Source organism: Camellia sinensis, chromosome 2 (assembly GCF_055761805.1).
Source record: "Camellia sinensis isolate YWXY chromosome 2, ASM5576180v1, whole genome shotgun sequence".
Lineage (NCBI taxonomy): Eukaryota > Viridiplantae > Streptophyta > Magnoliopsida > Ericales > Theaceae > Camellia > Camellia sinensis.
In genome coordinates this window covers 148,340,087-148,358,135 of record NC_138962.1, presented here as the reverse complement: position 1 = coordinate 148,358,135, position 18,049 = coordinate 148,340,087, and the positions used below count along the sequence as shown (strand labels likewise).

Here is an 18,049-nt window from a genome sequence, read left to right as displayed (position 1 = left end):
AGAGGTAATGGCAGAAATACATGCAGGTGTATGTGGGGCACACCAAAGTGGTCCTAAATTACATATGCAGCTAAAACGATTGGGATACTATTGGCCGACTATGATTGCAGATTGCATAAATTATGCTCGAAGATGCCAAGTCTGCCAATTCCATGGGAACTTTCTCCACCCACCCCCAGAGCCTTTACATTTAACAACTTGTTCTTGGCCATTTGCAGCATGGGGTATGGACATTATTGGTCCTTTTGTACCTCTATCTTCAGCAGGATATCGATACATCCTAGCTACAACTGACTATTTTTCAAAATGGGCAGAGGCTGTGGCTTTAAAGGATATAAAAAGCATAGTTGTCTCCGAGTTCATCCGAACCCATATCATTTACAGGTTTGGGATTCCAGAAAGTATTATCATGGATAATGGACAGCCATTCAGGAGTGATGCTTTGAACAAGTTATTTGCCAAGTACAAAATCAAAAACAACCATTCATCAAGATATCATGCACCTGCCAATGGTTTGGCAGAAGCTTTCAACAAGACATTGTGCAAAATTCTTAAGAAGATGGTGGATAAGAACAAAAAAGCTTGGCACGAAAAGTTACAAGAAGCTTTGTGGGCTTATCGAACTTCGCACAGAACTCCTACTCAAGCAACCCCTTATTCGTTGGTTTTTGGAGGAGAAGCAGTGTTACCACTTGAGGTTCAAATACCATCATTACGAGTGGCAATACAAGAGTCCTTAACAGAAGATGAAAGTGCAAGAGTGAGGTTGGCTGAGCCGGAGACCCTGGATGAAAGAAGGTTGTATGCTCAACAGAACTTGGAAATCTACCAACAAAGGATGGCAAATGCATTCAATAAAAAAGTGAGGCTTCGTTCCTTTAAAAAGGGAGACTTGGTACTAATGGTTAGAACACCCATAGTAGTCTCACGAAGAACCAAAGGAAAGCTTGAGCCCAAATGGGAAGAACCTTATGTGATTGAGAAGGTTTATTCTAATGGGGCCTATTTGTTGATAACGATGGATGGTGACAGAATCATTCCCCCAACCAATGCAAGGTTCTTGAAGAGACATTACGCTTAAGAAAGCCTGCTAGGTTGAAAACCCGAAAGGGCGCCTAGGCAAAAGTTAGGGTAAAAAAAAAAAAAAAACCACCAATGGTATTGTATGTGGTTAAATTGCTAAAATACCTCACCGAAATCTAAGGTGATAAAACATTAGATACTCCTGGCCCGCAAGAGTATAAACTGTGTACGGCCAAACAAAAGTCAAAAACCACCAACGGTATTGTATGTGATTAAACTGCTAAAATATCCCACCGAAATCTAAGGTGGTAAAACATTGGATACTCTTGACCTGCAAGAGTATAAACTGTGTACGGCCAAACAAAAGTCGAAAACCACCAACGGTATTGTATGTGGTTAAACTGCTAAAATATCCCACCGAAATCTAAGGTGGTAAAACATTGGATACTCCTGGCCTGCAAGAGTATAAACTGTGTACGGCCAAACAAAAGTCAAAAACCACCAACGGTATTGTATGTGATTAAACTACTAAAATATCCCACCGAAATCTAAGGTGGTAAAACATTAGATACTCCTAGCCCGCAAGAGTATAAACTGTGTATGGCCAAACAAAAGTCAAGGACCACCAGCGGTATTGTATGTGGTTAAACTGCTAAAATACCTCACCGAAATCTAAGGTGAAAAAACATTGGATACTCCTGGCCCACAAGAGTATAAACTATGTACGGCCAAAATAAGACAAATCAATGTATTGTATTGAGAAATTTCATATAACAAATAAATCTATCACTGAGCGAACTTTCATAAATACATTGTGTTCGGATGAACAAAAAAAATAAAAAGTGCATTCATTCATTAAGAGAAGCCTTGGCCCTTTCAAAAGCACGTTCCACAACACTGTGTTGTCCATTCTTCTTCTTGTGTTGGCTGAAAACATTCAGAGCAGTGAAGGTCTTCAGAAAATGGATGAAGGATTGAGATAAGGAATGAACCAATTGATTTGGAGTGCCCTTTCTCGAGAATCTCACAGCAATTTCGAATTCCTGTATAGACCAAGTCTTCGAAAGCTGTATGTAAAGGGATGTAGGGGTCCAACTCGATAGGTGACAATAAAGCAGTGATAGGTTTGTGCCGAATTATTTTCGGACCAGATTTATCCAATACATCCCTCTCGTCACGTCGAAGATATTCAAGTGTCTTTTCCATGCTTCCTAATAAAAAATAAATAAATAAATGGTTAGTGAAGGCAAAATATCATAATATAAAGATATTGACAAAAGCCCCTTGACCAAGGACTCAAGCCATTGGGGTGACGGACACAATCACTGCCAAGGTTTCAAGCCATTGGGGTGATGGACACAATCACTGCCAAGGCTTCAAGCCATTGGGGTGAGGGACACAATCACTGCCAAGGTTTCAATCCATTGGGGTGACAGACACAATCAGTGCCAAGGTTTCAAGCCGTTGGAGTGACAGACACATTCACTGCCAAGGATTCAACTTGTTGGGGTGACGGACACAATCACTGCCAAGGTTTCAAGCCGTTGGGGTGGCGGACACATTCACTGCCAAGGTTTCAAGCCGTTGGGGTGACGGACACATTCACTACCAAGGTTTCAACCTGTTGGGGTGACGGATACAATCACTGCCAAGGTTACAAGCCGTTGGGTTGACGGACACATTCACTGCCAAAGATTCAACCTGTTGGGGTGACGGACACAATCACTGCCAAGGTTTCAAGCCGTTGGGGTGACAGACACAATCACTGCCAAGGTTTCAAGCCGTTGGGGTGACGGACACATTCACTGCCAAGGTTTCAACCCATTGGGGTGACGGACACAATCACTGCCAAGGTTTCAAGCCGTTGGGGTAACGGACACAATCACTGCCAAGGATTCAAACCGTTGGGGTGACGGACGCAATCACTGCCAAGGTTTCAAACCGTTGTGGTGAAGGACACATTCACTACCAAGGAGTCAACCCATTGGGGTGAAGGACACAATCACTGCCAAGGATTCAAGCCACTCATTGCCATTAGGTTGGAAAGGGCAATGATACCTGCAAACAAACTCTGACGCCTTGTGTGTTGCCTGCAAAAGAGATAAAAGACATAAAATAATTGTTTAAAAAAACAAATATAAAATAAAATAAAATAAAATAAAAACAAAAATTAGTCATCATGATTCGTACGATTAAAATTCACTCGCACGAATCACGAGGGGCAAGGCTGATTTGACTTTTAACAAAAAATTGGCCAATTGTACAAAGGGCTGCTACTAATACAACATAAAATAAAAGGTAGCAGGCTTAAAAAATTCGATTTTCAAAAAAAAAAGAAAAGAAAAAAAAGTCAGCTTGTATTTGGGTTTAGAAAAAATCTGCTAAATAAACAAATATTTGCTACTAAAAAAAAAAGAAAAGGTATAGCAGGTTTTTTAAGCAAGAAAAGTCTTTGTTTGGGCTCATAAAAAAAACTGGCAGCAGTAGAAAAAAAAAAATTTTTAAAAATCTGTTTACTTGATTCTACTGTGAGTAAAAAATATATATATATAAATACAAACCAAACAGGTTGTTGCTTAAAATTCTGCTAAAGAGAGTTAAAAAAAAATCTTATGCCTTGTGTAAAGAAAATCTGGTTAAAACAGGTTGTTGCTCAAAACAGTCTTTTAAAAAAAAAAAAATCTGGTTAAAGAGAAAACCAGACAGATTGCTGCTTTATGTTCTTTAAAAAAAAGTTGTAGACACAAAAGAAAAGAGAAAACCAGACAGATTGCTGCTTTATGTTCTTTCTTGAAGAAAAGAAATCTTATGCCTTAAAAAACATCTAGAATTTTTTAGTGTGACATCCATGAAGTTGGTATGGGTGTTAAAACTTTCTTCTGGCAGCTGCAAAAAAAAAAAATAGCAGCAGTAAAAACTAGGGGTGAAAAGAAAGCAACAAATATTATGATGAAAGTATACCTGATTAAAAAGAATTTGAAGGAATTCTTTTGTGCCTTCTTTTGGGGAAAAAAGAAAGACAATGTCCAGACAACTTTTTTTGCAGAATAAAAAGGGCTGCTGAAAAATTGCTGCAAATAAAATTCTGCTGGAAGAACAAAGTTGTAGGAGGGAAAATATCTATTGTCCACATGCATGGATATGTATTATATAAGCAAAAAATTTCTTGCTTAAGAAAGGAGGTAGTGGTCTCCTAAAATACTTCAAAGAAGCAAGAGTTTAGGTAGGATTTGAAATACTCCATAGAAGCAAGAGTTTGTGTAGGATTAGAAATCCTACCAATGTCAATCCATCATATTCCATTTAGACAAACTCCTAATATATATATATATATATATATATCTCCTAAAAAAAAAGTGGCAAGTTGGAGGCCCACAAAAGAAAAGGCCCAATTTAAAAAAAATTGGTGGCCTAGAAAAGGAAAGGTCCATGATGGCCTAGAAAAAAAAAAGTCTGTTGTAAAAAAAAAGTGGCAAGTTGGAGGCCCACAAAAGAAAAGGCCCAATTTAAAAAAATTGGTGGCCTAGAAAAGGAAAGGTCCATGATGGCCTAAAAAAAAAAAAAAGTCTGTTGTAAAAAAAAAGGTGGCAAGATGGAGGCCCACAAAAGAAAAGACCCAATTAAAAATGGTGGCCTATAAAAGTTAAGGTCCATGATGGTCTAGGAAAATTTATAATGACCTAGGAAAAATCTACTGTAGAAAAAATGGTGGCAAGTTGGAGGCCCACAAAAGGAAATGTCCAATTAAATCTTGGACCTTACTCATGACCCTTAAAAAAAGTTGGAGGCCCACAAAAGAAAAGGCCTAATTTAAAAAAAATTGGTGGCCTAGAAAAGGAAAGGTCCATGATGGCCTAAAAAAAAAGTCTGTTGTAAAAAAAAAAAAAAAAGGTGGCAAGTTGGAGGCCCACAAAAGAAAAGATCCAATTAAAAATGGTGGACTATAAAAGGAAAGGTCCATGATGGTCTAGGAAAATTCATAATGACCTAGGAAAAATCTGCTGTAAAAAAAAATGGTGGCAAGTTGGAGGCCTACAAAAGGAAATGTCCAATTAAATCTTGGACCTTACTCATGACCCTTAAAAAAAAAAAAAAAAAAATTAAAAAAATGAAAAAAATCAAGTCCACAAAAAAGACCCATGCAACAAAAGTAAAAAGGGCCCATGAAAAAAAAAAAAAAAAAGGCCAGGGACCAAAGCAAAGAAATAATCTCATCCAAGACCTAAAGATCATCTAGGAAAAAAAAAAAAGTGCCAAATCGTCGTGACTCGCACAGCTGAGAAAATTCACTTGTGCAAGCCACAAGGGGCATTTGTTGGCACATAAATTTTAACTAAATTTATGACACGTATAGAGCCTATAATAAGAAGGCTGTAGGTAATGACTTCCTAAAAAAAGATCAATATGATCCGTTGAAGTACATAAGTAAAACGACGTTGTATCTCAACAACGTTATTCAAGATGCTCAAATGACACGTGGAGCCTACGAAAGATGACACCTGTAGAGCCTACAGCAAGGACACCACGCAAGATGAAACCATCAATCCGGTTAATAAGATATACGATTAATCAGATAGCGCTATTATTCAAAATTCAAATGGCGCTATCATTCAATTTGAAATTCAAATTGAAGATGAAGCATTCCTATCACCTGATGGCCCTCCATAAATATGAGGACCATCACACAAGACGGGGGAGGAGAAAAATCAGAAGTGAAAAGATCAGAGAGAGAGAGAAAAAGAAATTGAGAGCTAAACAATTCGTTACAAGAAAGAAGAGGAGAAGCCTAGAGAACTCAAGAGCCTACACTAATGGCAATGAATAGGTAAAGGGTTCCAAACCCAAACTGTATTTTGTATTCGAGGGTTCAAAACCCATAACAATCTCAATAAAATATTTATTTATTTTTCTTAAATTATCTTTTGTTGTTTATTTTGTTCTTCATTAATCGGAGGTTTCATTTGTATAAAATGTCTAATTAATGATCTGAAATACAGATCGGAAATAAGAAACTGCTATTCAAATAATCAACACTGTTTAGTCCAAAAAACTGAACAGTGGACATTTGTAACGTAAATTTTGAAATGTGCTGAAACACTTCATGTTTTAAAATTTGTGTCTACAAATAGAAAAGGAATATGATTACCACTTAAAAAGTAACAGAAAGATCATCTTAAAATCAAACTGGTTCATAATTTCTGTTTTATCAACACATAAAAAGAATAGTTAAGACTACTTTTTAAAAAAGCAAAGATTAACAAAATAGAAACAAAAAAGTGGAGGCATCCCATGTGCAAATGAGGTATATAAAAGCACCAAAAAATAAATCTACAAGAATCCAAAAGATACAAAACCAATATAATTACAAATAGACACATTTGCCCAAAAATTCAAGACATGAATCCAACAAAGGTGGAAAGAACTCTTTAGACAAAAAGATAATAAAACTGTCCAAATTACTCTCATGAATCAATGCCTCATCACCCGCAAAATTCTCATCTCTCACTCCACAAGCACCCCATAAGACATGAAGGAGCTAACTACCACAACCTCATATTCTGCCTCCGGCAACCCCTCTGCCAGCACCCAATCAACTCTATAGCAGATTCTTGGCATCGCCACTGCCACCAACATGCCAATGTAAGATTAAATGATGAACGTTTTTTCCACATCCTTTTTACACCTACAACACTTTTTCAATGAACCCAGTGTAAATCTAACATAATCAAGATAATTATACCATTCACAGAAACCCTTCAGGAGCTTAATACCAATAGTATGTATATTTGTCATGGTCCTTTTGTCCTTGATAACTAGTTTTGTAATGTCATAACAAAACTGTGACCTAGTAATTGAAGTAGTGAGAAGAGTCTAAAGACACAACTCCCTTAAGGGTTAGTATCCAATGGAGGTTCGATAAATAATGTTTTTAAGTAGCATAGCTGCATAGGTACTGCAATAGATGAGCTCTATCCCTATCCAACATGTCAATACTGATACTTTCAAGAGAATAACCTTTCTCAAACTGCGGGTAGCGGGTTGGGTTGGGTTGGGTTGGTGGATTGGTGGGTAAATTGCATATCCTTAATCCCAGGTTTCTTCTTCTGTCCTTCTTCATTTTTCTTCTTCCTACATCACTACTTACTTTGTATTGAGAATGAATTCAAGTATTACTAACTTATTAAGATTTAGCATGTCTTCCTTTAAAGGATGAAGGATTGGGACTTAGGAAACTGAGGTTTTTGAACAAAGCTTTTTAAAAAAATGGCTAGGGAGATATGTTGCAAAAGATAAGGGTAGTGTAGAATAAGGATCATACTGTGAGGGCTAATAAAATTTGTACAAGTCTTTTGGGGTGAAATTATGGAAGAACTAAAGGAATGGCTGAGAAGAATTCTCCAAACCTATTTACTTTTTAGTAGGAAATTTGCAAAGATGAAATTTCATGATGACTACTGTATGGTTGTAAGCTCCATAGACTAAGAGTTCCAAATCTCTTCAAAATCACATCATATATGGAAGCCATGGTACTAGGCAATGTTAGTAGAGTAGATGGTACAGTGGTTTGGCCCACTTGTAAAGGGCCTTGCAAGATTGAGAGGTTGACATGGTGGAAACATCGCCATCCTTTATCCCACTCTAGTAGATACCAAAGGGGTAGAAGGCTTCCTTTGTGGCAGGAAGTCACAAAGCGTAAAAATTTTAAGGTTCGATTCTATTCTAGTAACTATAATCCTAGCCAATAATCAACCAAGGCCTTCCTAAAGTGTCCTTCTCTTTTTCCCTTGATAGATATCAACATTGGAAAGAATTATGATGTTGACAATTTGGTGAAATGGGAAAGTGTTTAAAGAAAATCCAGAAAAAGTTAATAACCGATTGGCTGCTAAAGCCTAAATGCTTCTTTTGTTTTCATTATTTAGGATATACCTTACTAGAGCTGACAACTCAGAGTCATCGTCAAGTGAGGATAAGAGTTAAACATTGATAGATGGTGGGCTCTTATTAGTGGTATGCCCTAAAAGCCCCTTGTCATTTAATTAATAAAGGGAAAAGATTTATTTTATCATACTATCTTTGTTGTGCTATTGTTTACATCATAAGTCCATACAATTAAAGTTCAGAATTTGTGCTCTTCAGAGTTAAAATTGAGAGACATGTACTTCTCAGTATTTTATTCTTAAAATTTCCTAGTTATATGATTACTATTTGGATGTTAGTAATCCAAATGGACTAGCACGTCTTATGCTTCTTTGATTGGAAGAGGGAGTAGTCTCAAGTCACTTGTGTGGGACAATCAAACAACGATGTATGCATTTGTTAGAGAACAAGTAACCACCTAGGAACATATCTAGTTCACTTATATGTTATAGTTGTGTGTGCAATCCTTAGATTGAGAACATCATGATTATCCTATGTGTGCATTGCCAAGTTTTGACAATACAATATGTTTATATTCTAACAATGAAATATGAACCTGTATAGATAAGGCTTAGTGAGACACCCATGGAGGCACGTGAATGTTTAAGAATTGATCCATCACTCTCAAGCTATGAAGCAGGGGTACTCCAAAAATGGTGTCGTACTCGTACTAGGTACTTACTGGATACTGGTACTCATACCGATAGGGTTGCATGCGTACCGGATACTTGAAATACGTACCGAGTACTTTTTATACATTATTTGGCAGTTGGGTATTCCATGGATACTTCACGGGTACATCGGGAGTACACCAAGTTATAGGACATTGGTGGGGATACGTTTAATTTATTAGAGAATTCTTATTTACTTAAAATTTCAAATCCTTTATTTGATGTGCCAGAGATGAAAGATGTATTATTCAATGATGAAGTTAATAAAAGTGAAAATTAAAGCTTCAAGTTTTTAAATTTTGCTTAACTTGCTTTTGGAATGAAACTTTGTTTTGTAATTTCTCCTATGGCATTAAAATAGCTTATAGACTTTGCTTTGGCATTGGTATCGTTGAACTACGATTTCTCTTTTAGTTTTGTAATTTCTCCTTTTAATTTTGGTATTGAACTTTGATTTGTAAATTGAATCTCAAACTATAAATTATAAAAAAATAAAAAATTTATTTGTGTGCCCCAACCATACCCATATCTTATTTTTTTTAGGTCTTGCAATATTGGCGTACCCGTATCAGTATCAGTACCCGCACCCGCACCCGCACCCGCACCCACACCCGCACCCGTGCTTCATAGTTCTCAAGTAAAGAGATAGAATATATGTGATCTGTTAGGATATAACTCGAGAAAGACCTTGGTCAAGGCAAAGTAATAATTAGAAAGGAGTTTCTAATTTCACCAATACAAGTTGGTATGCATTAGATTAGACACACGATTGAGTTAGGGGCTTGACAAACCTAAATGTCCTAATGACCTTTTGAGACATTATATGAGGGAAGTGTTGAATGTATGGTAACGGTTAGAAGGGCTCATTTCGTATATTCATAATATCTGGTGTGTTCATAATATGTTGCTTGGTGTCACTCAAGATTTGTGGAGGCCCAAGGAAATGTTCCATGGGACATTTAAAATTCATAATAAATATCAATAATTTATATTATTTCTACGAGTGTGAACCTAAAATTTCACACACAATAAGGACAATGCGTAATATAATGGAATGAAAAGAGTTCATCCAAATTAAGTGTTAATCAGGGATTTAAATTAATTAAGAGGTAATTAATGAGATTATTGCAATTAACAGTTAATTGCGATATAACTTGTTCATTGTAACATACTTATCAAAAAACAAAAAAAACATCTTTGTTATAACTTCAGGAAGATCATCAATCCTTGTGGGACAAGATAGACTTGATCTTCAAATATAAGAGCTATTATAAGAGCTAGCACTCCAGAGATTGACATCTGCCTCTCATTGTTTCTCTAGAATAGTCGTGAGCTTGACAATGCCTTTGTTATAAGACTTTTAGAGGTCGGATGCTTGAACTACTTTTGAATTGGAGTGAACTGAAAATCAAGCAAGGAATTGAATTTTGTGTTTGAGGTATTGTTCAAACTATTTCTATGGATGTTTGTATCTATGTTTCATATATATCACAAATATAATCATGGGGAATGAGAATCAAAATAAATTTTACATTCCTTTATGCCTAGCCTAGGTACGCAATTTCCAACAGCTCCTCCATGCTTGTATTTCGATGGAGTAACATAGGCAATCTTTTGAAGGACTGGAATTTCCTGATCTGACATTAAAACATGCTGATGTGAGATCCCCATATTTGGTTAGCAGGGATTAGGGAAAATCCTCCTTCCATGTTGATTTTTCTGTTTAGGATTTGGGTGGAATGAATCTACAGCCTACAGGTTTGTTTTTCTTGCTAATATACATCTACATCCTATCCTATGTACATGGTTGCACACATTTGATGCATTTTCCTGACAGAACATTACTTATTAAAGAAGTCAAGAAAAAGAAAAAGTAGCTACCTTGAGTGAGAACAGCCACTCTAACCGTCTGTCCCGTTCCCTTGGGTAAATTCACCTATCATGAAAGAATTAGAGCAATAGCAAAAACTAAGGCTAGGTTTGGCATCTCTTAAAAAAGTTAAAAAGTCAAAAAATCACTATCCTATTTAAGTCACATCACCTCTCTACCACATCACTTCAAACCAAACCCATATTTCATAAAAAGTCAAAAAGTACACTTATTTAGAACATCCCAAACAACCCCTAATGCCTCGTTTGGGACTAAGCTATTTTAATAACTTTTTGACTTTTTGGCTAAAATATGAGGTAAAAAAAACTAGTATGTTTGGAATATTTTTTGATTTTTTACGAAAAGATATGCAAAAAGTAGAGAGAAAATGGAATTTTGACTTTTTGGTATAAGTTATAGACTTTTGGATTTTTTTAGTCACTTTTTAGCTTTTAGGCTAAAACAGGCACATGCCAAATGAGGCCTAATTGTAGTCCATGAGATTGCTACCATATTTCTCACTACAATTAATCAAATGCAGGAAAAACTCACTATTGCCCTCAGCTGTTGATCATTGTATTTTGGGTCAATGTTGAGACGAAAATGAGCTTCAACTGTTTCGACAAACTTTGTGCTTGCCATTTGCTTGAGCAATGATATTGCCGTTTTTAAATCATACTCTTTCTTGTTTTCCCTCAATTTTTGAATTTCCATGAATCTCTTAGACCTTCTCTAATAATCCCAACAAAAGGAGGCTAAAGAGTAAGTTAAAAATGCAGTAACAACATGAATGTGAAAGTAGGAGACAGGAATGTGAAAGTATGGGGGTAGACAACTTAAACAAACCAAAGAGGAGACAAGACCAGCAACAACAGTGATAAATATCACGTTCGGGATTCATGCAAAGCAAATTTCTGATTTAAAAAGGCAATATATATCAAGAATTTTTTAAACTTGAGGTCTTCTAAGTCTTGTTCTATAACAATTTAAAATTTATAATAATTTAAAACACAAGGGCTTTTAATCATTTTGAATAATTTGAGAATTTCAGATAAAATTGCATAATTATTGTTAATATTCAAGACCCGATTTTATAAAAGGCAATCTTCTCAAATGAGCATGAACTATGACATGAAAAGGTGTTCTCAAAACTTGAGAATGAACTAATACTCTACTGCAACCACAACCTGTATAGCCAAAACTTAAAATAAATAAATAAATAAATAAAGGGAAAAACCACTAGATATAGTCAAAGTTTGTAGATAATCAAAAGATGAAGAAATTAAGGAACAAAATTATGACATACGGTCTTGTCGGATGCTACAACGGAGGATTCTAAGGGATTGAAGTGCTTAAGTCATCATTAAGACAAAACTCAAGCAAAAACAAGTGAATAAATGACTATAATACACCCACAATACATGGGCTTCGTTTGGGAAGTTGCTATTTTAGTAGGCTAAAATTTTTGTGTTTGGAAAGATGATTGGATTTTTTATGGTTGGATGTGATGTTTGTGAGAGAAAATGTGAAATGATTACGGGTTTGATGTGATATTTTGTTTTATTAGCTATTTTAGCCTATTTTGTCTTTTTGTGAATTTTAACCTAAATTAGGCTATTTTTTTTCTTCCCAAACACCCCCCGGTTTCAATCTCTCATATTTGTTTCCTATAACTAAAATTGCAAAATCAACAGAAATCAAACAAAATTCAATATGTAATTCACTACACACATCCACAATCCAAGAAAAACAAAATAAATACCAATTAAAGTAGATCTTAATTAGCACAATCTATCCCCAACTCAATTATAAGATTCTTGAAACTACAAATTTTACAATCACAGTTAAAATAAATGCGAAAATCAAAGAAACCCAATAAATAAAATCACTAATGTCTCCACAATTCAAGAGAAAGGGAAACAAGGAATGAGATTACACGTACTCTGTCACTCTTGAGAGGCAATGCAGCTTTGCCTTTCTTGGGCTTAGTTGGGGTAACAACAACACCACTTTCCACAACACCCTCTTGGAGTTGTTCGGTTTCTTCTGCTACCTCTACTTCAGCAGCCAAAGCGGCCACAACAACTGGGGAATTGGGTGAAGAAACATCAATCCAATTGTTGGATTTTGTAAAACAAGTGGGTAGAGAGAGAAAGTGTTGGAGAAGTTGAAGAAGCATGGTTTGGGTTTGAAGGAGAGAGAGGGGGTGAGGGGTTGGGGAAGAAGAGAGGAAGCGCCGTGGGATAGCATGAGAGTACAGGGAGTTGCAGAGGAGGCCATTTTTGTTAGTCCAACTACCTTCTTTCTCCGTCTCCCTCTAAAGATGATAACGTAAGGGATAGGCTGTGTACGCATAAATTTTTTTTTTTTAATTAAATACCCTTATGAGAATTTTTTATTAGAAAATTTATTAATAAAGTGCATTGCTATTAACCCTTACATTCTTTCTTAGAATTTTTATCTCAGCCATTTTTTTTTTTAATTTTGATTTAATCTCGATCTAAAATTTTACTTTTACCATCATTTCTAATCTTCTAAACCTAATTTTCCAAACTCTAACCGAACCCTAATCATCTCCGGTAATACCACCATCTCCGACCACCTCCTACCGTCGTAACCACCACCATCTCCAACCACCCTTTATCGCTGCAACCACTGCAACCTCTACCATCTCTAACCACTCCTTACCGTCACAACACCACTCCCTCCGTCACAATCAGCTACTAACTCCACCAAGAAGCACCTACATCCCCTACTGCAGATTCGAATCAAAGAAGAGAAATTGACCTATTCAGCACTGTGTTATCGAACTAAAATGATTCGTTCAACACTGTGTTGCTGAACATTCAGAATTTGTTCAGCACTGTGTTGCAAAACTCACTCCGCCATCATGACCTCCCTATCCATTGTGAGAGAGATCAAGCAAGAGAGAGAGATGAAAACCTAAGGTTTCAGAAGAAGATGAAGAAGAAAAGAGAGAAGAGGGAGAATGGATGCAAGAAATCACTCACCATAGCATGTGATAGAGGTTTTAATGGTGGCCATTGTTGATGGATTTTTTCTCTTGATATGTTTCTCGCTCATATTTGATTTAAATGCAAGAAAACAAAAAAACAAAAACAAAAACAAAAACAAAAACAAAAACAAAGAGAGAATCTAGATTAGAGAGAGAATTGGAAGGGGTTAGGGTTAGGGTTTGGGTTTGGTTTTGTTATTAAGGGTATAGTTGGTATTAATGTGGGGGTTTAAAGAAAATATGTAAGGGTTTCATTTTGCTGAGTGGGCGTTTAAAGAAGTGGGTGGGCCAAAATAATTAGGTGGGGGTAAATATTAGCCCTCTTAATAAATTCTACTTTTATGACTTATCGATCATTTAGTTCTACAAATATTCTTATAACTCATAAGTCCTATTTTATATTAAAATCTCTCAATAATGTGTACTCACATTTGAAAACGTGCATTGTCACATGTTAAAAATGATACATTTGTCAAAAAGTTTAATAAGACAATAGTGCATAAATATCTCATTGTCACATATTGAAAAGAATGGCATATGTGGAAAAAGTTTAATAAGACAATAGTAGACACATTAAAATGATATTCCACTGTCACATTTTAAGAATAATATATTTGACAAACGTTTAATAAGACAGTGCACAAATGTCTCATTGTTACATTTTAAGAAGAATAATATATTTAACAAATGTTTAATAAGATAAATAATGTATACATTAGAATGACATTGTATCGTAATATTTTAAAAACGACACATTTGACAAAAAATTACACAAATAAAGCCTATTCACATTTGGAATCTTCAAAAAAAATAGTGAAAGGAACTCACCTTTTCAAATTCAATGGGACTTAATAGTTTACAAGACATACTTTTTTGGGATGGGACTTCTGAATAAATTTCCTTTTTTTTTTTAATAGAATTAATTGAAAAAATAAAAATTGTTAGGTTTTATTTTTGGCAACCCTGTTTGACAAAACTCCTTTCAGTTGTATTTGTTTTTGCACTTTTTATTTCAACGAGGCTATGAGAGTTTAGATGCGAATCCAACCCGAATTGTACCTTTTAGAGAAGTTTGTGATGCTAATGCTTTCAAGATTGCCACTTCGCTGATTATGACGGGGATCGAGCTGCCCGGTCAGCTCGCGGGGGTCCAGGGGGCAGCGCCCCTTGGCGGGTCCGGGGAAGCGCCACGGCGAGGTCGAGGGGCAGCGCCCCTGAAGCAAAATGCAAAAATGCATTCCGAGTTGCCTGTCCGCTCGAGCAGACATTACCCCGCTCGAGCAGAGAATCCCTAGTTCCAGCAGTTTGTCAGGTCTGTAAAAATACTAGAAGGTGTGATTTCGCGCTCGAGCGGGTTCTCCAGCGCTCGAGCGGACCTCTGTTATATCACGTGCATATTTTGCTGAAGCCGCTCGAGCGGGTTGTTGGGCGCACGAGCGGAGATCGCGGGACAGATTCTATAAATTCGCGTGTTGGGTCAGATTTTAGGATTACTACTCCAGATCTTCTGTCACACCCCAAATCCGGGCATGACCGGCCGTGGCCCACAGGGACTTAGCCCAAGGCACACGTAAGCCTAAACATGAACCCAAAACCATAAAGAATAAATGTGATAATAGCCCAGAAATAAATAAATCAAAACTCAATCCAGTGACATACCACAAGTGAAAAACAAGTCATAACCAACTTCCTAAAAATATATATATACTAAATGGGACACAAACCGCCCACAACATAAAATAATTCTAAATAAAACTCAACCACAATGTATGCACAAAACTCGACAAGCAACCTAAAACAAATTAAATAAATGCCCTAGAGGTCCATGCAATTGAGTCCCCGCTACACCATGAGTCCACTCTAAGTCCTTCTAATACCTGGAAATGGTAAACAACTAAGTCAGCTGATAGCTCAGTGAGTAGCAACATGGATAGTAAATACAGTTTTGAAAACATGGCTTAATTCCAAAATAAGATATATATCACAGAAACTAGATTGGCATACAGTTTGGTAAATACAATCTGTTTCAAAAAGAAGGTTCCACAGTTCAACACTTAAAATACTCATGTCTCGCAAGAACATGATAAACGACATTTTCCACTTCAAACAGATTATAACATGAACACCAATAATTTTCTGGGTACCAAGAAAAACAAATAATCTGCCACACAGTTCTCAAGGCTATAAGCCCCGTTGGATCCAATACCGAACTAAGAGTCATCCTCAGGGTGGCACCTGGGCCTTTTCTCAAAGACGATCCGATTGAAGGTCACCTAGTTGTTTTTAAAGGTCTTTTCCTTACAATCGTTGAGCACTAGAGTCATCACGGCCCAACCCGGATCTGTTCCCTAGTGGCCAGAGTCACCACACACAGTGGAATAATTTCCCTGGACTAAATACACACATGGTCCCAATAATCAATACACATCAGCTTCGCAAAACATGGTGGTTCATCATTATAAGCATGAGACCAAAACAAATAGTTTACAGTATGCCAAGTTCACACATGTTTCAGAAATAATTTGATTCAATTGATAATATAATAATTTATCAAAACAGTTTAGTCTTCAAACAACAATTTAATTTTTCAACAGTTCAGGGTAGGGGAACATTTATAAAAATACGTAACATGAAACTACACACCTGGAAACGAAATAATATAATCCTCGAATAGAGTGTAAAAGTCCAACTAGTGCCTTGAACCAAGTATAAAAAACTACACGTCACAACTAATTTAAAAATACTAAAAAATAGGAACTAAGTAACCTCAACTAAAGCCCACTAACACGGCTCAACCCAACTCACCGTTACTCTTAAATATTACCTAAGTTCATGTTCTTCAAGGTTTAAAATCACCCAAGACATGGGTTCCGGTCAAAACTTAATTAATTGTGACTTTAAGATAAAATAGAATTTCAAACAAGCCTTCCCAACCTATTCGCTAACTTTGAAAATTACAAAACCCACTCCAAGCTATTCGAAAAATTCCAATAACCTCCAGATATGATCTAATATATCCTAAGTTTCAAACCCAATTGGTTTCACTTGATTTGCTTATCAAAATAATTATCTACAATTTATTATATCCAAACAGGTTGTTTTCTGCAGCACTTTAAAGAAATTGACGGTTCTCTTAATATACCCTAGCAATCAATGCAAGGAAAAAAACGTACGAAACTAGACTCGTAACCGGTTCTAATGACACTAATTTGATAATTTTTGGATTTATACCCAAAGAGAACAACACTCCCGAATTTACTGTTTCGGACTGGTTTCCTGGACAGATTTGAATACCTCAATTTATATGGATTTTGACTCCCAACAATTATAAAAAAATTCAGATATGCAATTAAATATGTAATTGATCTACTGTAAAAATTTCAATTCAAAATTCATCCGTTTGATATGGTTTCTTGATTTTTAAATTTTGCGATTCTGTGCAGAATTTTTGAACTAAGAATTACACTCATTCTTTACACATAAATTTAGCTCCTCAGATTTCTTAATAGTGTATACATATATATACAAAATACATAAACCTACAACCTCTCCATGAATGAATAAAATAATTATAGAATAAGGATGAAGAACAAAGAAAGAAGAGAAGAAAACCTAGGAGGGCTAACCTTTGATGATCACACACAACACAACACACCCAAAAGTTCTTTGATTGCAACATCTTCTTCTTCTTTTTCCTTCTCTCTAACCCTCTCCCGTGGCTGATGTGTTGTTGCCCTATGTGGGGAACAAATAATAGAGTAGGGTTTGTGTTTATTTTATTTTATACTAGTGGTGGGCACACATAGGTCAAATAAATAGATAAATATACAAAACATATGCATAAGTTATATGCAACTCAAATGGTAAGAGTCTTATATATTAACCTTGTGGTCTAGAGTTCAAGTCACACCCTCCTCTCTCTCTATTTATTTATTTTTTTTCTAATAAACCTTGTCTCTAAATTAAAGACTTTCACCATAAATTTAATTTCGGTTTAAAATTAATTAAAAGATCCTCCAATAATATTTAATTTGCACCTTAGAATTCACCACCAAAATATTTAAGATTGTAATATTATTATTTAATTATTTACTTAATTTTTATATTCGGGTTCTCACATCTTCTTTTTGGATTCTAGGGTTTATATCTGGGAATACTTTGTGAGTTTTCTTTGATGTTTTGATTGAATATTCAACTCATGTTTTAAAGAGTATACATCAAAGGTTTTGTTTGTTCTACAAAAGAGAGAGTTGTTCTTCGGTGGATTCTGAAGAATTCGAGCCTGAAGCTTCGGTGGATTCTGGAGTGGCTCATCGTAATGACAATTCCGAGGTGAAGACGGGGTTGGAAGAGGCACATAGAGGTTGGTTCAATTAGGCGTGGATTCGCTAGGTAATTAAGAGTATACCTATGTAATTCCTTTAAATCTTCTTAGTGGATTGTTTTGTGACTGTTGCCCGTGGTTTTTTAATCACAGTTGGAGGTGTCCAATTGTGGTTTTTCCACGTTAAAATCGTTGTGTTGATTTGTCTTGATTGTTTGATTGGG

General features: G+C 35.9%; 1 long non-coding RNA gene and 1 pseudogene across 2 annotated transcripts in view; both read right to left on the bottom strand.

Moving 5' to 3' along the window:
• Positions 1-12,825, bottom strand: part of LOC114291232 (large ribosomal subunit protein uL1c-like) — a 43,713-nt pseudogene extending 30,888 nt beyond the window's left edge. Inside the window, exons 1-3 of the transcript XR_014361782.1 lie at positions 12,428-12,825; positions 11,038-11,217; positions 10,497-10,551 (exon numbers count right to left, since the gene is read on the bottom strand). The product of XR_014361782.1 is annotated as a large ribosomal subunit protein uL1c-like (transcript). The remainder of the gene's footprint in view (positions 1-10,496; positions 10,552-11,037; positions 11,218-12,427) is intronic.
• A 2,605-nt stretch (positions 12,826-15,430) lies between these two features.
• On the bottom strand, positions 15,431-16,476 carry LOC145819702 (uncharacterized). Its single transcript, XR_014360469.1, has 2 exons — positions 16,145-16,476; positions 15,431-15,893 (listed from the first exon to the last, which is right to left on the bottom strand). It is a non-coding gene; the product is annotated as an uncharacterized LOC145819702 (long non-coding RNA).
• Between the last annotated feature and the right edge of the window lie 1,573 nt (positions 16,477-18,049).